Source organism: Rutidosis leptorrhynchoides, chromosome 4 (genome assembly GCF_046630445.1).
Source record: "Rutidosis leptorrhynchoides isolate AG116_Rl617_1_P2 chromosome 4, CSIRO_AGI_Rlap_v1, whole genome shotgun sequence".
NCBI classification, from domain to species: Eukaryota; Viridiplantae; Streptophyta; class Magnoliopsida; order Asterales; family Asteraceae; genus Rutidosis; species Rutidosis leptorrhynchoides.
Genome location: NC_092336.1, coordinates 402,304,750 through 402,332,566, shown reverse-complemented (window position 1 = coordinate 402,332,566; position 27,817 = coordinate 402,304,750). Strand labels below are relative to the sequence as shown.

The 27,817-nt window shown below is 33.4% G+C and overlaps 1 pseudogene; it reads right to left on the bottom strand.

The window, feature by feature from the left end:
• Positions 1-1,426: 1,426 nt before the first annotated feature.
• On the bottom strand, positions 1,427-25,095 carry LOC139841957 (peroxidase 17-like; annotated as a pseudogene).
• Positions 25,096-27,817: the final 2,722 nt, after the last annotated feature.

Genomic DNA, 27,817 nt, shown 5'->3' with positions numbered 1-27,817 from the left:
TTCATTTTCTCCCTTTTTAAATGCTTTTGCAATATATATTTTTGGGACTGAGAATACATGCGTTGCTTTTATAACTGTTTTACGAAATAGACACAAGTACTCGAAAATTACATTCTATGGTTGGATTATCGAAATCGAATATCACCCCTTTTAGCTTGTTAGCCTAAGAATTAGGGAACAGACACCCTAATTGACGTGAATCCTAAAGGTAAATCTACGGGCCCTAACTCCCCCCATACTGGAAAATGGTATGTTTTAGTACTTCGAGTTATTAATACAGATGGATTTCTGTTTTGGGGATATTCTATATGCATTATGTTAACGTCGGTTACCAGGTGTTCAATCCATATGAATGATTTTTAAACACTTGCGAGTGTATGATTATTGAATAAAGGAAATCTTGTGGTCTATTATATTATTGAAAATGATTGTTTATGATAAACTAATGAACTCACCAACCTTTTGGTTAACACTTGAAAGCATGTTTATTCTTAGGTATGAAAGAAATCTTCCGCTGTGCATTTGCTCATTTTATAGATATTACTTGAAGTCATTCATGGCATATTTCAAAAGACGTTGCATTCGAGTCGTTGAGTTCATCAAGAATATTATTAAGTCATTTATAGTTGGATATATTATGAAATGGTATGCATACCGTCAACTTTTGATGTAAAGAAAGTTTGTCTTTTAAAAATGAATGCAATGTTTGTAAAATGTATCATATAGAGGTCAAGTACCTCGCGATGTAACCAAATATAATGTATTCGTCCAGATGGATTAGGACGGGGCATGAAACATATAATTTACAACCAGCTTATTATCACTTATAAAAATTATTTTGTTTTATCTTATTATTAATTAAAATCTATAAACACAATATATGATTATCGATACCCACATCTTCAAATCCTAGCTTCGCCTGAAATTGGCTGATATTATGACGATACTAGGTAGTATATATATCATTATGGAACAAGTTGATCGTTAAAATGATAATTGATACAACAGAAGTACAAGCTATCAATTCTTTTTTTGGATTGGAATCCTTAAAAGAGGTATATGGACATTTTGGTATTCAGGGTGCAAAGTGCAAACGTGATATATTCTTTCCAAGGAAGGTGAGTTCTATGTAATTACCAATCAGTGACTTTAATTGTATGATTTTTTTCATTAATATCACTCGGTAATTCGACCCGAGCTTCAGTGTTCGTGTTGAAGAAGACTAAGTAGGTCATTAAATTGTTGTCAAACCTTAGCCTAAGGTCTCTGAATTAGGCCTTAACTCTATATCTTCATGTTGAAATGATCATTTTATGTTCATATCTTGATTAACTCTTTGTAAGTATAACATTGCTAAAAGTAACTACAAACATGCCAAACTTTCTGGTGATAAAGTACATTATATATTTATATGATCACAATATATTTAATAACTCAATACTTTTCGTTGTTTTAATCCTTCGACTACCGATTAGACTGGAGACAAGTCATTAACCACCCGCCAATTCTTTTGAACATCCCCTGGCCGCCCGGATTGGAAGTCCCCCATCTTTATCATCCCTTCGACGAAATCTTTAAAGAACTCCGATTGATTTTTACTATATCTTTTAACGTATTCTCTTGTTAACGGATAAGTATACAACATTTCATCCAAATTTAAAAAACCTCTTCCATTCACCAAATCCTTAAAATACTGATTGTCAAAAAGACGAGGCATAAAGTCTAAATTACCGGTGATGTTCCTGTTACCCCCAGGAGGGCAAAGTTTGTCCAATTGTTGTCTATACTTAGGCTCGATTGTGGGATCAGGGCAGCCTGATCCCGATTGGTTGTATAACCTAAAAACAATGGAGAAACAACGCCCATTACCAATGGATTGAGAACCCGAAAGTGCTACTAAATCTTTGATTGACAGGTTGAATCTTGCGAAGAGATCAATGAGAGTAGTTGCATTTGCTCTAGGACTCGGCATTATGTCATCCACATCTTGTTGACTCGCATTTAGACTATCTTTTCTTCCCAACTTCACTTCCCAATTCGGACCTTGATAGTTAGAGCTAAGGAGTATAAAATACTATTAAATTTTACAAGGAAATACTATTAAATAGGATACAATTTTACACTAGATATTTATTTATTTATAGAATGGATATACTTAAACCTTGCTACAACACTTATAGGCAGTGTACCTAATCGTACAGTAGTGTAGTTTTTAGTAAGTCCGGTTCGGTCCACAGGGAATCTTTTAAACAAAGCTTAACGCTATATTAGTTTTATTTTATAAAAATACAAATATATATATAAGTAATATTATTATTATAAAGGGGGGTTTTTACCGTTTAATGACCGGTTTGTCGATTTTAAAAACTTTAGTTGCAGTTAAAACAAAATGTAAAATATTAAATAAATAAAAGACTTAATTTAAAGCATAAAGTAAATAACGATAATGAAATTGCGATAAATAAAAGTGCGATAAAATAAACTTGCGATAATTAAAAAGTACGATAATTAAAAGTGCAATTAAATACAATAACAATAAATAAAAGTGCGATAATTAGAAGTGCAATTAAATATAAAATAAAGGAAATTAAATATGAAATAAAATAATTATGCTTATTTAAACTTCCGTAATCATGATGTTTGACGTGTTGATTTTAGTTTTATGCCCATGGGTTAATTGTCCTTTGTCCTGGATTATTTAATATGTCCGTCTGGTTTTTGTCCATAACAGTCCATCAGTCATAAATATAAAGTGCGAGTATCCTCGTCAAATTATCCTTATACTCGAAGTTAAATATTCCAACTAATTGGGGACTTAAACTGTAACAAGATTTTAATACTTTGTTTAATAATTACACCAGGTTATCGACTGCGTGTAACCCAAGGTTTTAATACTTTGTTAACAATTATGCCAAGTGTCCTTGTACATAATTTCACCCCTGTTTTAATAATTCTAGTGGCTATTAATCCATTTCCGTGTCTGGTTAAATGAACGATTATTCGTACATATAAATACCCCGCCCATCGTGTCCGATTGAGTGTATATGGTTATTTATATGGACGTCCAATTGTAAATCTTTATATTAAAATTAACAAACTATCATTTAGTTAAACAAATATAAAGCCCATTAATAGCCCATAGTCTAATTTTCACAAGTGTCGTTCTTTTGTCCAAACCCCAATTATGGTACAAAGCCCAATTACCCAATTTTAATATTTTTAGCCCAACATCATGATTACTTTGGATTAAATAAGCATAATAATAACTTAGCTACGAGACATTAAATTAAAAAGGTTGAACATAACTTACAATGATTAAAAATAGCGTAGCGTTACACGGACAGAATTTCGACTTACACCCTTACAACATTTGCTAACATACCCTTATTATTAGAATTAAAATTAAAATTAAAATATAAATTATAAATATAAATATTACGTATAGATATAGAGAGGATGGATATATGATATTAAAAACGATCAGAATTCGTTGGGTTTTATAGGGATTTTCGAATTTGGCTGCTCCGCAACTCGCGGCATTTTTGCTCTTCAAACTCCCCGAGTCGCGGAGTTTGAAATTTCAGCTCACTCCAATTTGGATCTTAGTCTGCCGACGGTTTATTATATAAATATAATATATATATAATTTATATAATTAATTATATATTATATTATATTTATATACATAGTTAACTTGTAATTTTTAGTCCGTTGCGTCGAGCGTTGAGAGTTGACTCTAGTCCCGGTTCCGGATTTTTGAACGTCCTTGCGTACAATTTAATATCTTGTACTTTGCATTTTGAATCTTGTACTCTTTTAATTTTGAGACGTTTCTCATCAATAATTGGAACATTTTTTATTGTATTTTGTACTTTTGAGCTTTTTGGTCGTTTGCGTCTTCAATTCGTCGAATCTGTCTTTTGTCTTCACCTTTTATTATTTAAACGAATATCACTTGTAAATAGAACAATTGCAACTAAAAGCTTGTCTTTCTTGAGGAATAATGCTATGAAATATATGTTCATTTTTAGCATTATCAAATATTCCCACACTTGAGCGTTGCTTGTCCTCAAGCAATATAGTCTTGAAATACTAGAATCACTTCTTTATTCTTCACACTTTGTACATCAGTGATTTCTATACGGCGGTATAAACAATGGTAGTAACGATGTGGTTTACAGTCCCACATGACTATAAAAATTTAGATCCATTAAGGAAATTGGATCTTTATGAAAACATTTGATCTTTTGAAAATTAAATCTAGCTTTTACCCTAGATAAGTTTTTCGGAATAACCCTTCACCGGTGTTTGCAAAATATTTTTGTGGGTTGTGTGGGTTTCAGATTTGAAAATTTTAGCTCAACACTTGTGGTTTTGTGTTACCCACTTGCTAACATTGTATTAGGAAAGCAACACGTCCAGTTTACTTGTCCCGTATATTACCTTTCGGCAAACTACCGTCCGGTTGTAAAGGAAAGCGTTGAACAAGCAACTGTTAAGGCAATGTCCCCTGACATGCTTTTAATTATGGTCTATAACGTGTCGGACGCAATTACTATCCTTGGTAGGAGCAATAGTAAAGCTCACCCTTATGATTTTTCGGTCTGGCACAAGGTCCTGTCTTTGACCAGGCTATGCAACCACCGTTCTTACGGTTGACACCCGATTTGGTTCAGGTGACCTAATGAATTCCAGGTGAATTCCTAGGATTTTACGTTCAATGGTAATGAACGCATTGAAAATGGGTTTTCAGAAAACAAATCGGTTTGTAATTTGATCAAAATATTTTTCTCGTTCATGCTCGAGTTTAGATATCATTGAATTCCATGAGTTTGAATTCTCAATCTTTAAGGTCAATCTCAAGGATTGAGTAATATCAGGCTTATAAGCTGATTTTTAATCTTTAAGGAGATTATCCTTTCTGGAGATCTGATTCATTAGTCTTATCAAGCTAATTTGCACGGTGCCCCCCATTGTACGAGATAAATCCTTCTCATGGTTAGGATAAATCTGACCACTTGGCGACCCTGTTTTATGCTGAGGTCCGTGGATTTCCTGCTGATTTTAGAGATGACTTTTCTAGATTTTTCATCAACCTACAGCTGGTCTGGACGACAACTTCCCTACCTAAATCAAGAAGCGCGTTTCTTTTTTGGAAGACTTTACTTCCTTTTAATGATGGAATTGATTCATCGTGTAGATCCATCTCTTCTTTTCTTTCATCGGGTAAAACAGTTTAGTTTAGTCCAAAGCAAAAGTATTTTCAGTTATTTGTTACAGAAATATGTGACATATGTTTAAAATAACTTGGTAAATTTTCCCACACTTGGCTTTTATTTTCCTTTTTATTGTCCTCTATTCCATTTTAAATGAATTCTAACTTTTTGGTTTGTTTCTCAATTTATGTCCTTTCCAAGGTAACAATAATTTCGGTGTTAACACCTAGTTTTATCGTTCATAAATATGTATAAACATGATTTTGAGTTCATTTAATAGAAATTTTTTACTAGAATTGGGTAGTCAGTATATAAGACTAGGACTGTTCTTTATTATCAGAGAGCACTAGATTCTAATACAACTACTACTTTACTAGTATTTTTAATGGTAACCAAGTGTTTAAGATAAAAAATTTTAAAATCCGAAAGAATTTAACCCCTTCCCACACTTAAGATCTTGCAATGCCCTCATTTGCAAGAAATCAGTAACAATTTAAATTATTGAGGGTGATTAGCGTAGAAATGATTAAATTTTACCAAAGTTTCCAAACATATTGTTGTTTGTGTTGAATGATAAATGGTGCACATCATTTGTTCATTCCGTCTTGTTGTTATTTCACATATATTTTGCATCTTGTCGTCAAAATTAGTTGCTTTTGCTGAACTTAATGCCAGTCTTTGAAAATGCGTTGTTTTACCCTGTTGTGTACATAAGATAAACTGCAAACATATATACATATTTTTGAAGTTTGGTATATTACCCCACATTCAAAAATTATTAAAATCTAATAATAAAAGTTAGAAAATTATAAAAACTATTACAATATTAACATAAGTATTAAATGTATTAACATTAAAAATAATAAAATAAATAAAACTAAGTAGACTAGGGATGATACTGATACCAGTAGGGGTTCCATGCATAACCGTATGTGTTATAGAATGCTTCGGCTGGGTTATACGTAGGATACGGTGGTTGGATCTCTATAGACCAGGGAGGAAATACGGGCGATGGAGTAGGAATATAGTTTCTACCTACATGTTGGCAATGAGCTATGATTTGGTTTTGATGAACTTGCCAATCTTCAAATGCTCTATGTCTAGCATTTTCATACTCTTGTGAAGCTATAAACCTTTGCATTTCTGTCATTTCATTTCCCCATCCCACATTACCTGGCTGTTGGTTTCTCTCAACCTGTGGATGTCTACCATTATATCGTACTGCGGCGTTATTTCGCCTCTTCAAAACTTTAGCACCATGGTATACATTTAAACCAATTGTATAACGGGGTTCTGGTTCTTCGACTAATAATCCCCCCCGACTTATATCCACACCGAGATATTCAGCAATCAAAGTAATAAATATACCACCTCCTATTATGCTATGCGGTCTCATCCCCCTAACCATAGCTGATAAATAATAACCCACACAATAAGGTATACTTACAGCGCTTTGTGGGTCTCGAATACACATGTGGTAAAACAAATCCTGTTCATTTACCTTTTCCTTATTCTTACCTCTTTGTGTAATCGAATTAGCTAAAAACCTATGAATTACTCTTAACTCTGCTCTATCTATATCCAAATAAGAGTAATTTCCCCCTTTAAATCGGTGATGGCTAGTCATTTGACTCCATACACCATCCGTATCAAAATTTTCATCAATTTTTCTACCGTTCAATATCAACCCTCTACAATCGGCAGATGCTAACTCCTCAGGCGTATATATACGTAAGGCCTGAGCCATGTCTAGTAGAGACATGTGGCGCATCGAACCTCCTAACAAAAATCTAATAAAAGATCGATCAGTTAAACTAACTACCCGATCATTTATTTCTATACTACACAATAATTCTTCACACCATACTTTATATACAGGTCTACGCATGTTGAATAAACGTACCCAATCGTTAAAAGTAGAATTACCATACCTCTGTGTAAGTAATTCCCTAATTGGCCCGGCTAATTCTACAGCTTCTAACGGTGCCCATTCTATTACCCTAGGTACTTCAACAGCTTTAGAATGAAGAGTATGCAAACCCCATTGGTATTTTGGATAATCTATCCAACGTCTGTCAAATCTCAAGTTCGGGTGCAAATCTTTCAAGTGCATATATGAAAATGTCATGACTGGATGAGGTATATCTTGTTTGTAGTAGTTATCCACCTCCTGTTGTTCCGTATTCTCAGCAGGAGCATTGCGAGCTTGGGATGAAGATTCACCCCTTTCAGTCTGCAAAACACATTAAACACAATTTTTTTGCATCCAAATATGCATTAGTGTCAGCAAAATCATCAATCAAAATAATTACAATGACATGTTCAATTTATATCAAACTTAAGCTCATTTTCATATTTTTATCAAATCTACACTTTTTCAAATAAGCATATACGAAAATGTTCGCCAAGTTCATAAGCATTCAACTCAAATAACATGTCAAAATAATCATTACTAGCAATTAAACAAGTTTCAAATGGCATTATCTCTTAAAAATCAAGTTCATGAATTTTAGACTTGAAAAAGTCCACTTTAATTCTCAAAATCATGTTTAGGCTCAAAGTTTGGATCATTTAACTACCTAAATATGTTACACTACTTAATTTAGCAACAATTCATGACAAAAATCGGCCATAACCTGTTTATATCAAAAAGCCCCAAATTGCTCAAGAACACAAACCCTAGATTACTCAAAATTTGAAGTTTAAGGCTTCTAATCATGTTAAATAGCATCAATCTAGGTTATACAAGCATAATACACAAGCAATTTAAGCATAATTACACTAAAAAGCATCAAAATCGAATTGGGTATAAAATTGCTCAAGAACACTAATTTTCGGATTAAATGGTGTTTAGGTATAGAAATTTACCGTTTTTCTTGAGTAATTCCTTGATAGCATCCTTCTCAACATGATTTTAGTAAAAGATTTGATGATTTTTGGTGAAAAAATTCGATTTTAGTGTGATTTTTCGGGTGTTTTTCGCAGTTATTTGTGGGTGTGGTGTGTGCAGACTGATCTGTTCGGCCCCTTTTATTTTTTTTCTGTATTTTACATCCTCCGCGAGTCGCGGCATTTGGCCATTGCAAACTCCGCGAGTCGCGGTGCTTTTTTTTTTTTAATCCTTAACTTATAACAAATATAAAATAAATTTAAAATTTTGTTTTCCTTTGTTTTAGGATGAGGTCGTTTCGGATCGATGTCCTAGTCCGTCTTTCGACAAAAATTTAAAATTTGTCTATTTAAAGCGCGGTTTTAAAAGCAAAGATTTTTTTTGGGTTTTTTTTTGTTTTTGGCATATTTTAATTCAATAAGTTTAAAAATAATGATAATAAAAGTTCTCGTCCCTCCCTCGGGTAAAGCAATTTCGGTTCAAAGACCTAGTCTTCAACTCACGGCGAATTTTAAAAATCATATTTTTAACTTAGCGAAATAAAGTAAATTTTTGTTTTTCAATTCACACCAAACTTATATTATATTTTTGTTTTTAAACATACAAACTTATATTAAAAAGATTAATTTTTCAAATATTTACAATTTTAAATATATTAATTTTAAAAAGTTTACAATATTATTTTAATTTTTATATATCAATTTTTAAAACATGGTAAAAATAAAATTAAAAATCTTTTTGGCTTTTTATCCCACTTTAATCAATCAAATATTATCAAAAATATGCGCCCCTCTTTTCGGTAAAGTAATTTCGGTTCCATGACCTAATTTAACTCATGACGAATTTTTGAAATATTTTGGGTTGATTGATTAAAGATATTTATACCTTAAGAATAAACGTTAAATTTCGCAGTGTTGTAATAAATTTTTGTATGATATCAATAATTTCGGTCGCCAAACCTAATTTTATTCAATACCAATTTAATACTTTATAGCGAACAAATTAGCGTTTATTATCAAAAGGTTAAAAATAAAAATAAAAAAATAAAAACTGTACAGACTTACCTGTGAGATAGTATTCTTAGTGATACGATCTATCCCACTCATAAGATAGTCGGTTTAATTGGTTTTCCATAGCTACATAGGCGTAACCTCGAGCATTCAGTGTTTTTTCTTCTAAACATATGAACGGTCCGTCTCTGCATAAAGTAACAAATTCGGTATTTGAATAGGTTTGATTATTTGAACATTTACCTCCATGTGACCATTTTCCGCATTTGTGACATCTTTCAAGGTGTCGTGCTCTTCTTTTCGCTGCGGATTTTGATTTTCCTTTACCAAATTGTAACTTATTATCTTCGCATATGGATTCTTTTCTTACTCCGTCCAATCTTTCTCTGATTACTGATACTATTTCACTCGGAAGTGTGTCATTATTACGTTTAGTGATCAAGGCGTGTAGCATTAGACCATGGTTTAGTTCACAGGCAGTCTTCATTTCGTAAAAACCTAAAAAAAAATAAAAATTCGGAATGGGGAGAGAAGACTAGTTCTTTAGGGTCTGCTAGGGAAAGATCATTCGGGTTCCATTTTCGAGAACTACACGAAAACAGACAATCTAACTCTAACAGAAATACATATTATCCTTTAAAGACTTGATTCTCCCCACACTTAGTTAGCTGTGGTATCGAAATTGTGATTAACTTCATTGTCAACTTCCATTGGACTATCTATGTACTGTTTAACTCTGTGACCATTAACCTTAAATTCAATCCCATTTGAATTTATTAATTCTATCGTTCCGTATGGGAAAACTCTTTTGACTATGAATGGTCCAGACCATCTTGATTGCAATTTTCCAGGAAATAGCTTGAATCGTGAATTGAAAAGAAGAACTCTGTCTCCTTTTTTAAATTCTTTTAAACTTCTGATTCTTTTATCATGCCATTTCTTCGTTCTTTCCTTATAGATTAACGAATTTTCGTATGCTTCATGTCTTAATTCTTCTAATTCGTTTAGTTGACTTAACCGTAGACGTCCAGCTTCATGTAAATCAAGATTACATGTCTTCAAAGTCCAAAATGCTTTGTGTTCAATTTCTACTGGAAGATGACATGCTTTTCCATAAACAAGTCTAAAAGGTGTGGTTCCAATTGGAGTTTTGTAGGCTGTTCTAAAAGCCCAGAGTGCATCCTCCAATTTAATGGACCATTCCTTCGGATTTGATCCTACAGTTTTCTCTAGAATACGTTTTAAAGCTCGGTTGGTATTTTTAACTTGTCCACTTGTTTGTGGATGATAAGCAGTGGAGATTTTATGAGTTACTCCATATCTTTTGAGAACTTTCTCAAGTTGATTATTACAGAAATGAGTACCCCGATCACTTATTAAAGCTTTCGGTGTTCCAAACCTTGCAAAAAGATGTTTTAAAAAATTGACTACAACTCGTGCATCGTTAGTTGGGAGAGCTTGTGCTTCCGCACATTTAGATACATAATCAATGGCTACGAGAATGTAGAGATTATTATGAGATTTTGGAAATGGACCCATAAAGTCAATACCCCAAATGTCAAATACATCACATACTTGAATGACATTTTGTGGCATTTCATCACGTTGACTTATTTTTCCGGTCCTTTGACAAGTATCACAGGATTTGCAAAGAAGGTGAGCGTCTTTGTAAATTGTAGGCCAATAGAATCCAGCATCATAAACTTTTCTTGCTGTTAGTTGAGGCCCATAGTGCCCTCCTGTTGGTCCTGTGTGACAATGGTTTAAAATTTTTCTAGCTTCATCTCCGAATACACATCGGCGTATTATTCCATCAGGACAGCTTTTAAACAGATGTGGATCTTCCCAAAAATAGTGTTTTATATCACTGAAGAATTTCTTTCGTTTTTAGTACGATAATCCTTTTTCAAGGAATCCACATACTAAATAGTTTGCATAGTCTGCAAACCATGGAATTTCATTATAATCTATCTTCAATAGATATTCATCAGGAAAGTTGTCTTGTATGGCCGATTCATTTAGAACTTCTAATTCGGGATTTTCAAGACGAGAAAGATGATCAGCGGCGAGATTTTCTGCTCCTCTTTTATCTCAGATTTCAATATCAAACTCTTGTAAGAGTAAGATCCAACAGATTAATCTTGATTTGGCATCTTGTTTCAAAAATAGGTATCTAAGAGCAGAATGGTCGGTATAGACCACCGTTTTTGCTAGAACGAGATATGAACGAAATTTTTCAAAAGCAAAGACAATAGTAAGGAGTTCTTTTTCAGTAGTTATGTAATTCGTTTGTGCTCCTTGTAACGTCTTACTAGCATAATATATAGGTTGAAATCGTTTTTCAATCCTTTATCCTAAAACGGCTCCCATTGCAAAATCACTTGCATCGCACATTAGTTCAAACGGTAGATTCCAATTTGGTGTTATCATGATCGGCGTATTAGTGAGTTTCTCTTTAAGAATATTAAAAGATTTGATACATTCATTTGAAAAGATGAATGGAGCATCCTTTTCTAGGAGTTTATTCATAGGAGTGGCAATTTTTGAAAAATCTTTTATGAAACGTAGGTAAAAACCGGCATGCCCTAGAAAACTCCTAAATCCTCTAACATTGGTGGGATGTGGAAGTTTAGCAATTACATCTACTTTAGCTCTATCCACTTCAATTCCTTCCTTTGAAATTTTATGACCAAGAACGATGCCTTCTTTAACCATGAAATGGCATTTCTCTCAATTAAGTACTAGATTTGATTGTTCGCATCTAATAAGCATTCGTTCAAGATTAGCTAGACATGATTCAAATGTATCACCGAAGACTGAAAAGTCATCCATGAAAACTTCCATGCATTCTTCTATCATGTCGAGAAAAATCGCCATCATACACCTTTGAAAGGTTGCAGGGGCGTTGCAAAGTCCAAATGGCATGCGTTTGTAAGCAAAAGTACCATAAGGGCATGTGAACGTGGTTTTCTCTTGGTCCTCGGGTGCTATTGGAATTTGAAAATATCCGAAAAAACCATCTAGAAAACAATAGTAACTGTTTCCGGCTAGCATTTCCAACATTTGATCAATGAAAGGTAAGGGAAAGTGATCTTTTCTGGTGGCGTCATTTAATTTTCTATAATCAATACATACACGCCATCCTGTTACAGTCCTAGTAGGAATAAGCTCATTTTTTCTCATTTGTAATGACAGTCATGCCACCCTTCTTAGGCACGCATTGAACTGGGCTTACCCATGGACTATCAGAAATTGGATAAATTAAACCTGCATCTAGCAGTTTAATAATTTCTTTTTTAACTACATCTTGCATATTCGGATTTAGTCTTCGTTGGCGTTGCACATACGTTTTATGACCTTCTTCCATAAGGATTTTATGTGTGCAATACGAAGGACTTATTCCTTTAATATCATGAATCTTCCATGCAATGGCTGGTTTATGAGCTTTCAACACAGAAATGAGTTGTGATTTCTCATTTTCAGTAAGAGAAGACGATATTATTACAGGTAATTCAGATTCACCATGTAAATAAGCGTATTCCAAATGGTTTGGAAGTGGCTTTAACTCTAATTTCAGAGGTTCTTCTATCGATGATTTGTATCGATATCTGTCTTCTTCTTTTAACATTTGAATTTCTTCTGTTGTTGGTTCATATCCATTAGCTATAAGTGTAGCTAACATTTCAGCTTCATCAATTGGTTCATTACCTTCTCCTAAAGAACATTCTCCTGATCCTTGTAATTCTGGAAATTCTTCCAACAATTCTGCATGTGAATCTATAGTTTGAATATAATAACATGTATCATCTGCAGATTGCGGTTGTTGCATTGCTCTATCAACTGAAAAGGTAACACTCTCGTCCTCTATACTTAGGGTCAATTTCTTACCGAACACGTCTATCATTGCTTTAGCCGTGTTTAAGAATGGTCTTCCTAATATGAGAGGAACTTGAGAATCTTCTTCCATGTCCAGAACAACAAAACCTACTGGAAATACTAAAGTACCAACTTTAACTAGCATATTCTCCATTATCCCTCTAGGATATTTTATTGATCTATCGGCTAGTTGTATGCTTATTCTTGTTGGTTTCAATTCTCCAAGGTCTAGTTTAGCGTATAGTGAATACGGCATTAAATTTATACTAGCACCTAAGTCTGCCAATGCTTCTATTGAACTAAGACTACCCAGAAAACATGGAATTGTGAAACTTCCTGGATCAGATAATTTTTCTGGTATCTTATTCAACAGCACTGCTGAACAATTAGCGTTCATAGTAACAGCCGAGAGTTCTTCCATTTTCTTTCTATTCGTGATCAGATCTTTCAAGAATTTAGCATATCTAGGCATTCCTGAAATCACATTAATGAAAGGAAGATTTACATTTATCTGTTTAAACATATCCAAGAATTTGGATTGCTCGGCTTCAAGTTTCTCTTTCTTCATTTTACTCGGGTAAGGAAGTAGTGGTTGGTATGGTTTAACATAAGGTTTAGCCTTAACTGTGTTATCTTCATTAACCTTTTCAACTACCGGTTCTTTTTCCTTATCTTGATCAGGTTGTGGTTCTTGTGGAGTAGGAATAGCTTCATCAGAAGTTACAGGTATTTCAGGTGGTTTAAGTGTTGTACCACTTCTTGTGGTAATGGCTTTAGCTGTTTCATTCCGGGGGTTTGCATTTGTATCACTAGGTAAACTTTCCGGTTTTCTTTCACCTATTAACCTTGCTAGGTTACTTACTTCTTGTTCCAAGTTTTGAATAGAAGCTTGTTGATTTCTAAATGCTTGAGCATTTTGTTCATTAGTTTATTTTTGAGATGTGAAAAACTGCGTTTGAGTTTCAACTAGCTTCGTCATCATATCTTCTAAATTCGGCTTTTTATCATCAGTTTGTGGTGGTTTGTTTTGAAAATTAGGTCTTTGCTGGTTGTAAGTATTGTTGGATACTTGTTGATTGCTAGGACCTTGTTGGTTGTTGTATGGAATATTTCGGTTATAATTCTGATTTTGATTGTAAATCGGTCTTGGCGGTTGATAATTATTCTGATAATTATTTCCAGGCCTTTGGTTTATGTATGAAATATTCTCTCTTTGTTCCATTGTTAGTTCAATACTAAGACAATCTTTTGTCAAATGTGGTCCTCCACACTGCTCACAACTAATTCGTATTGAGTGTATATCTTTAGTCATCTTTTCCATTCGTCTCTCGACAGCATCTATCTTTGCGAAAATGGAATCTAAGTCATGGCTAGAATCGGCTCTAGCTGCTTTAGATGATCTAACGATATCTTTTTCTTGGTGCCACTCATGTGAGTGGGAAGCAGTGTTATCAATAATTTTGTAAGCATCAGTTTCGGTTTTCTTCATAATGGAACCACCAGCTGCAATATCTATGTCTTTCCTTGTAGTGACCTTGTACTATTTGACAGGTGTCTAAACCATGTTGCGGACATCCTCTTAATAACTTTCTAAATCTTGTCCACGCCTCATATAGAGTTTCATTCAGTTTCTGTGTGAACGTAACAATTTCTCCTTGAAGTCTTACGGCTTTAGATGCCGGAAAGAATTGTTTAAGAAAATTTTCAACTAAAACGTCCCATGTATCAATCGCCCCTTCAGGTAACGATTCCAACCAATCTTTGGCTTCTCCCTTTAGAGTCCAGGGAAATAACATGAGATATATATGTTCATCCTCAACTTCTCTTATTTTAAATAGAGTGCAGATCCTATTAAAGGTACGAAGATGTTCATTTGGATCTTCCTTCGGCGCACCACTAAATTGGCATTGATTAGTCACCATGTGTAGAATTTGTCCTTTGATTTCATAATCTGGCGCATTAATGTCTGGATGAGTAATTGCGTGACCTTGGCCAGTGCGTTTAGCTCTCATTCGGTCTTCCATACTAAAAGGTTCCAGATTTTTCATGATTGAATTTGTTGAATCGGAATCACTAGAGGATTCTGATTTAATGGTTCGTTCCTCAACAATCTCTGTTTGAATGATTGGTGGTTCCGGAGGAAAATTTAATGGTTCAGGATCTATGAATTGTCCCTGAATATTCTCCGGATTCTCAATTGTGAAGTCGGGTTCAAAAAATGGATTATCGGAAATTTGAATTGGAGTACTTGGTCGACTGGATGACGATTCTAAAGGAAAATCAACGGCGGTAATATTTGCTAGATGTCTTGATCTAGTTACAGGTGGTGAACGTACAAAAGATGGTGAACGTCTTGCTCGGTGCATTCACTGAATATCCTATTAGTTTTTAAAAAGGAAAGAAAAATTATATAAGTTATCCAATTAATAGACTTTTCTGATTTTGCCCACGTTTCGAATAGCTAAAAGATGCAGCAGAGGGACAGGATTCGTTTGGTCTCAATATAATTGAGGACTGTTTGGCTCCAATAACCCGGTCCACGTACAAATCCAACTATTACTACGAACCAGAAAATTTTGATGTCTATCAATTTAACCACTTAAAATAAATTTTCGTAATTTTAAGAAATTTAGATAAGAAGTAGAATAAAAATCTATGTCCTAAAAACTAGAATAGCGAGAAATAAGAAAGAAAAAGAGCGCGTCGAAAAAGAAAAAGAAAAGGGTTGAAAAATAAAAGGCGTCGGAAAATAAGAAATAAAAAGAAATGACTTATAGAACTTAAAAACACTCGACTAACCCAACCTTATTACTATCACTAACTTAAAATTATAATCGCAAATTGAGATTACTAATTGGAATGATAATTGATACATAGGTAAAAGGTGTCTAAAAATATTAAAGCTTACAAGTAAAACTATATCCCAAATGGCAATAACTTAAAAAGGTACTAAAACTTAAAAAAGGCGTTGCAAAATTCTAAAGCACCTAGATCTTAGTCTAAAAAAAAAGCACTTAAGGGATTTTACGACAAAGCCTAAAAATCTATAAATAAAAATAACTATGTCAAAAATTAAGTTAAAAACTAAAAACTAGCGAAAAACACAAATATTACGCTAAAACAATTAAAAAGAGACAAAATATAAAAATATACTAAAAGTTGTAAATAGTACAATTTTTATAAAAATATTATTTTTATATTATTTATTTTATAAAATTATTAATTTTATAATTTAATTAAACTAAATAAAATTAAATAAAACAAAATAAACTAACTAAATATTATAATAAAAATACCCTAATTAGGGTTTAGAATTAATAATAATAATAATTATCCCGTAATTAATGCTGTTAGGGTTCCTGTGTACCCGTGTCAGGGCTGCTCCGCGACTTGCGGTGCCCGAGGCTAGAAAACTCCGCGAGTCGCGGGGTTTTAAATTTCAGATCAGGTTGCTTCGTTTGACAGGTTCAACGTAATTTTATTTATATATATTTTTTTATTTTTCTGTTTTTAATTTAATTAAAATATTTATATAATTTAAATAAAACTTATATTTTAAAAACTAGAATAGAAATAAAAATATGTTACAATTTTATAAATAAAAATCTTAAAACTAGATTTATATATAAATTTTTTTTCGGTTTTTGATTTTATGTTTTAAATAAAACCAAATATTTAAATAAAACTTATATTTTTATAAAATAAAAATAAAGAAACTTTATAAAACTTAAATATTTAACAAACTCTTAAAAATATTATATTTTTGTTTTTCTTTTTATGTTTTCGAATATTTAAAACGTATTTTTACAAAAGCGTCTTTTTATAAAAGTAAACTAAAAATAATTTTTTTTTTAATATTTAGCGTTGCGCTTTCGGCGTTTAAGTTCCCCGGCAGCGGCGCCAAAAATACTTGATAGTTAGAGCTAAGGGGTATAAAATACTATTAAATTTTATAAGGAAATACTATTAAATACGATACAATTTTACACAAGATATTTATTTATTTATTGAATGGATATACTTAAACCTTGCTACAACACTTATAGGCAGTGTACCTAATCGTATAGTAGTGTAGTTTTTAGTAAGTCCGGTTCGGTCCACAGGGAATCTTTTAAACAAAGCTTAACGCTATATTAGTTTTATTTTATAAAAATACAAATATATATATAAGTAATATTATTATTATAAAGGGGGGTTTTTACCGTTTAATGACCGGTTTGTCGATTTTAAAAACTTTAGTTGCAGTTAAAACAAAATGTAAAATATTAAATAAATAAAAGACTTAATTTAAAGCGTAAAGTAAATAACGATAATGAAATTGCGATAAATAAAAGTGCGATAAAATAAACTTGCGATAATTAAAAAGTACGATAATTAAAAGTGCAATTAAATACAATAACAATAAATAAAAGTGCGATAATTAGAAGTGCAATTAAATATAAAATAAAGGAAATTAAATATGAAATAAAATAATTATGCTTATTTAAACTTCCGTAATCATGATGTTTGACGTGTTGATTTTAGTTTTATGCCCATGGGTTAATTGTCCTTTGTCCTGGATTATTTAATATGTCCGTCTGGTTTTTGTCCATAACAGTCCATCAGTCATAAATATAAAGTGCGAGTATCCTCGTCAAATTATCCTTATACCCGAAGTTAAATATTCCAACTAATTGGGGACTTAAACTGTAACAAGATTTAAATACTTTGTTTAATAATTACACCAGGTTATCGACTGCGTGTAACCCAAGGTTTTAATACTTTGTTAACAATTATGCCAAGTGTCCTTGTACATAATTTCACCCCTGTTTTAATAATTCTAGTAGCTATTAATCCATTTCCGTGTCCGGTTAAATGAACGATTATTCGTACATATAAATACCCCGCCTATCGTGTCCGATTGAGTGTATATGGTTATTTATAGGGACGTCCAATTGTAAATCTTTATATTAAAATTAACAAACTATCATTTAGTTAAACAAATATAAAGCCCATTAATAGCCCATAGTCTAATTTCCACAAGTTTCGTTCTTTTGTCCAAACCCCAATTATGGTACAAAGCCCAATTACCCAATTTTAATATTTTTAGCCCAACATCATGATTACTTCGGATTAAATAAGCATAATAATAACTTAGCTACGAGACATTAAATTAAAAAGGTTGAACATAACTTACAATGATTAAAAATAGCGTAGCGTTACACGGACAGAATTTCGACTTACACCCTTACAACATTTGCTAACATACCCTTATTATTAGAATTAAAATTAAAATTAAAATATAAATTATAAATATAAATATTACGTATAGATATAGAGAGGATGGATATATGATATTAAAAACGATCAGAATTCGTTGGGTTTTATAGGGATTTTCGAATTTGGCTGCTCCGCAACTCGCGGCATTTTTGCTCTTCAAACTCCGCGAGTCGCGGAGTTTGAAATTCCAGCTCACTCCAATTTGGATCTTAGTCTGCCGACGGTTTATTATATAAATATAATATATATATAATTTATATAATTAATTATATATTATATTATATTTATATACATAGTTAACTTGTAATTTTTAGTCCGTTGCGTCGAGCGTTGAGAGTTGACTCTAGTCCCGGTTCCGGATTTTCGAACGTCCTTGCGTACAATTTAATATCTTGTACTTTGCATTTTGAATCTTGTACTCTTGTAATTTTGAGACGTTTCTCATCAATAATTGGAACCTTTTTGATTGTATTTTGTACTTTTGAGCTTTTTGGTCGTTTGCGTCTTCAATTCGTCGAATCTGTCTTTTGTCTTCACCTTTTATTATTTAAACGAATATCACTTGTAAATAGAACAATTGCAACTAAAAGCTTGTCTTTCTTGAGGAATAATGCTATGAAATATATGTTCGTTTTTAGCATTATCAGACCTCCACTCTAGTAAAAACAAATACAAAACCTCAAAAAAAGAGGGAAAAAATCTGATAGATGATAATACAGTAGCCATTTATGTGTGTTCTGCCAAACATAACCAAACACCCTTTATATTATGAGACATACACCTTAAAATTACTAGATATCTTGCTAGTAATGAAAAATGCCGTAAACAATTATGAAACAATAAGAATGAAAATTAATTTGTGTAATGGATTGTCTCACGTTGAATCAAAATGGTTACAACTTACATGCTTAAATATTAAATAAAGCAAAGACATAATCATAAACACACCTAATAAAGTCATCAATCATTGATGAGTTACACCTAATACACACATGGAATAAAGTCATAAAACATGGACAAAAAGTTGCCCACCATAAAGCAGCTTAACACACTAGGCACATGGAGTAGTTGTGCTACTTGCTCCAAAATGATTAAAGTTTGCATTAATTTTAACACTCCCCCTTAGTGCAAACTCCCGATCAACAATCTCCAACGCCTCTCGAAATTCCATGAACTTGACTTTCATTAGAGCTTTAGTAAAGATGTCAGCTACTTGAGCATTTGTCCTTACGTTTGCTAGCTCGATCTCCCCGCTAAGAACCTTTTCACGAATAAAATGATATCTCATTTCTATATGCTTAGTACGGGCATGAAACACAGGATTTGAAGCAAGCTTGATTGCACTTTCGTTGTCACATTTCAATTTGACAACATAATCTACCTTTCCAAGTATGTCACCAATCAATCTTCTTAACCAAGTACATTCTTGAGCCGCCATTGTTGCAGCTATGTATTCCGCTTCCGTGCTAGACAAAGCAACAACATCTTGCTTCTTGCTACACCATGAAATAACCGCGGAACCCATGTTAAAACAGTAACCCGAAGTTGAATGGCGATCATTTGCGTCTCCCATCCAATCTGCATCCACAAAACCATTTAACAAAACATTATCACACTTCTTATACCACAAGCCGTGGCCTATTGATCCTTTCACATAACGAAGGATCCTTTTTGCTGCATCAAGATGAACATTAGTTGGACATTGCATAAATTGTGAAACAATGCCAACTGAGTAAGCAATTTTCGGTCTTGTGATGGTTAGATAGATTAAACTTTCAACCATTTGTTGAAACAACTTCACATCGTTGAGCATTTTTCCTTGATCTTTCTTCATTTTGAGGTTTGGTTCCATTGGAGTAGTCATAGGCTTTGACTCCCCCATGTTGAAACGTTCTAAGAGACTTCTTGCATAAGCTCTTTGAGAGATAAAGTACCCGTTTTCTAATTTATCAACTTCCAAGCCAAGAAAACATCCAATCTCCCCCAGATTCTTCATTTTAAAATGAACCGAAAGATCATCACTTAAACGAGAGATTTTTGACTCGTTTCCTCTGGTGATTATCATGTCATCAATAAATAATAGCATCAAAATATGAAAACCTGATTCTTTCTTTACAAACAAGCTAGAATCCGCGTTAGAAATCTCAAAACCACAAAAGACAAGGTATTGTGCCACCTTACCATACCAAGCTCTTGGAGCTTGTTTCAAGCCATAAAGAGCTTTCTTCAAACGGCATACATATTCTGGAAATTGATTTGAAGTGAACCCAATAGGTTGTTCCATGAACACCTCACAATCAAGCTCCCCATATAGAAAAACATTCTTCACATCAAGTTGCCACAACTTCCACCCTTTGTAAGCCGCTAGTGAGATTATTGTTCTCACCGTCACCATTTTAGCCACGGGGCTAAAAGTTTCTTCATAATCAAGCCCATAATTTTTACAAAAGCCGCGAGCCACCAAACGAGCCTTGAACCTATTAATGGTTCCATTCGAGTTCTTCTTCAAACGGTACACCCATTTGCAAGTAACTGGATTACATCCTTCCGATTTCTTGACGAGTTCCCAAGTTTCATTTTTATCCAATGCATCTATTTCTTCTTGCATTGCATTTCTCCAATTCGGAGAATCTCTAGCTTTTTCATAACATGTTGGTTCTTCGGTTAGACCACCTGAAAAGAAACAAGTTGTAACCGTGTTCACCTCATAGTCACTTAGATGCCTTGGTTGTCTCTTTTCTCTTGTTGACCTTCTAACTTGAGTTGGTGCTTCTTCACTGGGTGCCTCTTCTTGAGTTTGAGAAACACCTTCATTCTCACTTTCTTCTTGATTTTCAAAACTAGGAAACATGAACTTGTAATCTCTATTTTCTTCATCACTTTTGCTTGATTCAGAAAATTAAGAAGACACTTCATCAAATACCACATCTCTTGAATTGGCATACTTCTTTGTTTCTAGATCCATGCACCTCCAACCTTTCCTGTGAGAATCATAACCAACAAAAATACACTTTCGAGCTTTTGGGTCAAGTTTGGTTCGATTAGCTTTTGGAACATGAACATAACAAATAGAACCAAACACCCTAAAATAGCTTACATTAGGTTTTGAACCATAAGCTAGCTCAAAAGATGATTTTTTTGTACCTGGCCAAGATGGTAACCGATTTGTCACATGACAAGCACATTGAAGTGCTTCCGCCCATAACTCCCTAGGCAACCCTTTGTCATGTAACCATGATAAGCATATAGAAACGAGGTAAGCAATCTTTCTTTCCGAAACACCATTTTGTTGTGGTGTATCCGGACAAGTCATTTGGCGATAAATACCATTTATTTTACAATAAGTAAAGAAATCATTAGACATGAATTCTCCACCATTATCACTTGTAAGAGCTTTTACCTTTCTCCCAAATTCGGATTCGACCGCTTCTTTGAACTCTATGAACTTTGATAAGGCTTCACTCTTCTCCTTTAAAAACTTCACCCAAGTGTAACGAGAATAGTCATCAATTAGCACCATGACATAGCAATGACCGCTATAGCTTGGTGTTCTTGTTGGCCCCATCAAATCCGTATGAATCAAGTCAAGCAAACCTTGTTTTCGGTTTGTTGACTTCTTATATGGAAGCCGGTGAGACTTTCCATATTGACATCCTTGGCATATCATCTCTTCACGAACATTCTTGAGTTGAGGAATTCCATCAACTAGTTTATGTGAGAATATCTTTTGCAACATTTGATATCCCACATGGCCTAGTCTTGCATGCCAAATAGCTTCGTTGTCGGTTTTGCTTGTTTTCTTCACCTAAGCTTCACCTGCGGACAACACAAACAAAGAACCTTTCTTTTCTCCCGTGAAAAAAAAATCGCCCACAATCTCCTTGACATTCTCAAGGACTTTCACATCCGTTGGACCAAAAAGAACATACTTCTCGGATTCGGTAATTTGAGGTACCGAAACTAAGTTCTTGGTCAATTTAGGAACAAGATAAACATCTTTCAAAGTAAATGTATCATTATTAACATCAATAATAGCATTACCTTTCTTTTTCACCGGATGAGTTGAGTTGTCGGCCGTGATTACAACTCGATTTTGATTGTGATCTCTAACGTCATGAAGAAGAGTTCCATCACCGGTCACATGACGAGAACAACCCGAATCAACAATCCATTGATTCTTCTTGACAACCGTATCAACGGTAAAACATTGCTCCCATTTGACTTCATCACCATCGTTGCTTGAACAAGCCACGTTTGTTTTTTGTGACTTTGGAACGACAATATCTCTTGATGTGACCAACCTTCCCACACTTGTAACATGTAGGAGATTTCTTCTCATAGTTACCTTTGTAACTAGTTTGATCTTCTTCTTTTTCATTGATTGAAGAACCTTTCTTGTGATTCTTTCCCTTTGAAAACAAAACTGCGTCATTTTCAAATCCTTTAGCCATTTGCTTGGCCAAAGCTTATTGATTAGAGAGTAAATTCTCCAATTCTTCAACCGAAGGTTGAGTAGCCCACCCCTGAATAGAGGTTATGAACGTGACATACTCTTTCTTCAAACCGCGAATTAGATATCTTCGCAAACGAGCTTCACTAATTTTCTCTTTGTCATCAATCTCTGAAATTTCAGAACATAGATTTTTGACCCGTAAGAAATATTCGGAAACACTCATCCCTTCTTGTCTTGAGATTGCTAACTCGTTTTCCAAGAATTGCAACCTTGCGGTGTTTTTCTTAGAAAAGAGTTTCTCAAGAGTATCCCATACTTCTTTTGGAGAAGTAATATCACGAACGTGTTCAGTGAACTCTTTGTTAATTGAAGTTCTCAATGCAAAGAGAGATTTTCCACAACGTACCTTCCATTTTCTTCTTGACTCTACATTCTCTAGAGTTTCTATGGGAATTATGGCTTCACCTCCGGACACAAGTTCTCATAGATCATGACCTTGAAGAAAAGCCTCAATACACATCTTCCAATACTTGTAGTTGTTGCCTACAAGTTTCTTCATTCCATTGACCATACCACCATTGTTTACATTTGAGACTTCCATTTTTGATTAGCGAGAAACTAGTTTAGACTTTGAGTAATTGCACACAAAGTTTAACTTACAACTAAACTTATAACCAAGTTTATAACCAAACTCTTGATACGATAAAATTACTAGATATCTTGCTAGTAATGAAAAATGCCGTAAACAATTATGAAACAATAAGAATGAAAATTAATTTGTGTAATGGATTGTCTCACGTTGAATCAAAATGGTTACAACTTACATGCTTAAATATTAAATAAAGCAAAGACATAATCATAAACACACCTAATAAAGTCATCAATCATTGATGAGTTACACCTAATACACACATGGAATAAAGTCATAAAACATTGACAAAAAGTTGCTCACCATAAAGCAACTTAACACACTAGACACATGGAGTAGTTGTGCTACTTGCTCCAAAATGATTAAAGTTTGCATTAATTTTAACACACCTTATTCGATTCTGCTATATTTTGCTATATTTTTTTTAACTTAAATATGCATAATTAACTTAGTATAGGCAATTGGTAACATTTATTTTAGTTGTCCCCACCAAGTATCATATTTTGTTAAAATTTCTATCATGCTTGTCTTGCAGCAATGTACAGACACATTTCAAGGATGTATTTCCAAAAGAACAAATTATCAACTGCAACAAGCAATCAAAGTTCAAAACACCACTTATATGTGATCACTAAATAAACTAGTTTATATTAAATTATTATACGTCAATCAACTAATATAATTTGTTGTAACGTAATGTAATGTAAATAAAAATAAAATACCAGAGCAACAGCATCTCTTTTATTTATTTATTTATTTTTTTTAACGGCATGATTTTTATTAAAGCTTCTAGCAAGAACTAGAAGCAAAAACAAATAAACAACAATTACAATGGCTTTATAAGCCAATTGTTCCAAGACATATTACTTTTACATCTACTAGAAAACTAACTATAAGAAAAGTTTCTAATAGAATCAAAAATCTCCTCTTTCTTCATTCCGATAAAATAACGCCATTTCGAAATCGCCAAATAACCCAGAACATCGAAGCCACTATCAAATACAAACGACCCTTGACTGTTTCATTCTCTATACAAAGATCAAACCATTCTAAGAAATCAAACCACGAATTGAAATTATCAAAATCTGCACACGTGCATATTCGAAGGTTCCTCCCAATCTCCTTTGCCAAAATGCATGAAAAAAATGTATGATTAATATCTTCCAACCCATGATTACAAATTGGGCATCCTATATCCCCAATCTCCACTCCCCGATTTACAAAATTGAACCGGGTAGTAAGTCTATCAAGAGCTAAACGCCATAGAAAAATATTTACTTTTTTCGGAAGAAATTTATTCCACCTTGTACGATGATGTAACGAAGGTAGAATAGCATTATCGATCCATTTCTAGAGGCCTTGATAATGATATATGCACAAGAGACAGTTTGCGGGCAGGACGTCTCTAACGCTTCCTTGATTTCATCGACAACCTCGTAAGAACGCAACGAATTTATGTTTGATAACGACAGCTTCTCTCCGAGCATGGTCGGAGTATCATCCAACAACATTGAACCATCACATCCCTATTCATTAATTAATTGTTTCTAATTAAATTATGTTACCTTCTAACAAGAATTAAAAAAAAAAAACCAAAGAAGCAGTGCTTCAACGGTACCCGTCCCTTTGAAGCCGGGGCCCCATGTTTGGAAGCTACACACAAACAGGGCGCAGGTTCGAGTCCCGGGGGGAGCAATTCCCTCGGAGTATGCCTTTGGGTTAGACTCGTGCTTGCCAGTCATGGGGTATTCGGTGGAGGTGTTTTACAGGCATCCAGCTATTACGGGGTTGGCTTGGTGGGTTGCCAAAGGCAACACAGGGTTAAGGTGTCCCTGCCAATCTACACTTTTATTTTTACACAAACAAATACACACAAGAATTAAAAAATAAAAAAACAGAACTTATAAATTCATAATAATTCATAACTCCCATAATCAAACAAATAGGGTACTGCTAAATCTACCCAGTCAACTCGACTTTCTCTCTCCTATTTTAGTTTAGGTACTGCTAAATCTACCCAGTCAACTCGACTTTCTCTCTCCTATTTTAGTTTTACGCGATACTCCCTACAATATTAACTATGCTTTTTATTTGGACTTCACAATACAATTTTACTTTTTTGATAATTTCAAAACTTTTTATCCCACATCTTTTCCCACATTTTACATTTTGCAATAATCACATTTATTGAACATATTTTTATGCATATCCACAATCAGTCAATAAAAAAATTATAATCAGATTACCTTTAACATGGAGTCACGTACGAATTTTTAAGAGATTGCGTATTGTAAATCATATACTTAATTAAAACCTCAAGTATTATTTTTCATGGTTTTAAATCATTGAATTCACTTTGCCTATTTTATGAATACACGTGATTGTTCCCACATAGAAGTAGTATTACTCACTTAAGTTTATGTTATACAAATAATTTTTTCATTACTTTGTACAGAGTAATACTCGATTCGTCCCAATTTAAATAGTAACTTTTATTATTATTTGCAGATGGTAAAAATGTTGTAAGCAACTTAAAGATAAATAATAAAATAAATATTATAAAAAAGTCACAACCATTATCTCATTAATATTTAAAAATATTTATTGATTAAGTAATTTAATAATTTTAAAATAAAATAATAGTAATAGTAATAATTAATAATAATGTAATTATTTAATCATACGGATATATAGATGTATAATAAGTAGGTGGTGTATCATGTATGTTTATCTTGAAAATGTAAAAAGATGCAAGTTGATGGTAAATCAAGTAGAAAAGTTCGGTAGATTTAGACAACCCCACAGAATATTTGGTTCATGTAATTAAGGTACAATCAACATATAAATCTGGTTGCATCAATATAAGTCAAGTCATTTAATAATTTGTTTGACTACATACTTTAACATGGAACAAGTACAAAGAATAATTATTTATGATAACATTATTTTGTATTAAAACAAATCAAATTAAGAATTAAGAATTGTTAGCAAAACATATGTTCTGGAAAGACAAATACAATGTTCTGGAAAGACAAATGGCTTTTCAACCACAGTCTCGAGTTGAAATACAGCCGCCTGTTCCGGCTCGAAACTAATCAGCAGGCAATGATTGGGGACAGGCTGCTCAAAACAGGAAACTCATGGGAATTCTCGTGGAGTTGGAGCAGAGATCCGGGTGGTCGCACACTTGATGAACTCATCGAACTAACGGAGCTACTTAACAAATTCAGTTTCGGGAACAAAGATTCTGATTACTGGACTTGTAACCTACAGACAAACGAGATTTTCACTACAAAAACTCTCGCGTCTTTGATTGATGAAAAAATATTGGCAGCTTATCGAGCAAATGAAGAAACGAAGTGTAATCGTCTAGTCCCGCAAAAGTTGAGACTTTTTATTTGGCGAGCTCAAAAACGAAGACTACCAGTCCGTGTGGAGTTGGATAAACTAGGTATTGATTTAGACACCCTTAGATATCGAAACGGTCGATCATATTCTCATTCATTGCAAGTTCGCAAAAGATTTATGGTCTAGAATATTTCGTTGGTGGAATCAACCCAATAGATCGATCCAAAACATGAATGAGTTATTTCTGGGTCACTACAACACGGCAAATCAATCCCGGTATTCCCCTTATGGCAGGCCATCGAATGGACGTGCGGTTATATAATTTGGTCAAACCGGAACGCCTCGGTTTTTAGAAAGAAATTAAGCAATGGTCCTATGGCTCTCAACGAAATACAATTAAAATCGTTTGAATGGATCTCAAGTCGTTCTAGAAAGTTTACGCTCAATTGGAATCAATGGTTGCTAAATCCAAGCTCGTTCTTAGATAATGATTAATCGTGTAGGTTCTTAATAGTTATAGTTTGCTTTTCGATTTTGTACTTTTTCAAAAGGGCATCATCTAAATTACCCTTGTATCTTTGTATCCTTTCTCATTTAATATAATTTTTTCTTACTGTTCAAAAAAAAAAAAAAAAAAAAAAAAAAAGCAAAACATATGAATCTGAATATGCTTACCTTAACAAAACAGATTTTTTTTAAATGTTTTTTTTAGAGTAAGTACAGAAATGGTTTTTCAAAAAAAAAATTATAGAACTAGGTAAACCGGCATTTAAATAATCGGTTTGTCAGTGTAGGTCCAAACTGGCATTTCATTTGCCGGTTTGAGCCCTCCTAAACCCTAACCGTATATATACGTAGTACGTACCTGACAGATGTGATGTTTACTGCAAACCGGCAAATGAATTGCCGGTTTGGACCCTGATATTTTCAGTTTTTTTCAGTGTTTTATTACTGTAAAGCTGCAACCTATCATATCATTGTTTGAGTTTTATAAAGTTATTTATAGATTTTTTTAACACATTTCTATATCTCTATATAAAAAAACTCACAATCTCATTTTTTACACATACATTTACACAAAATTCTCTCTTTTCCCTATTATTTTATACACATTTA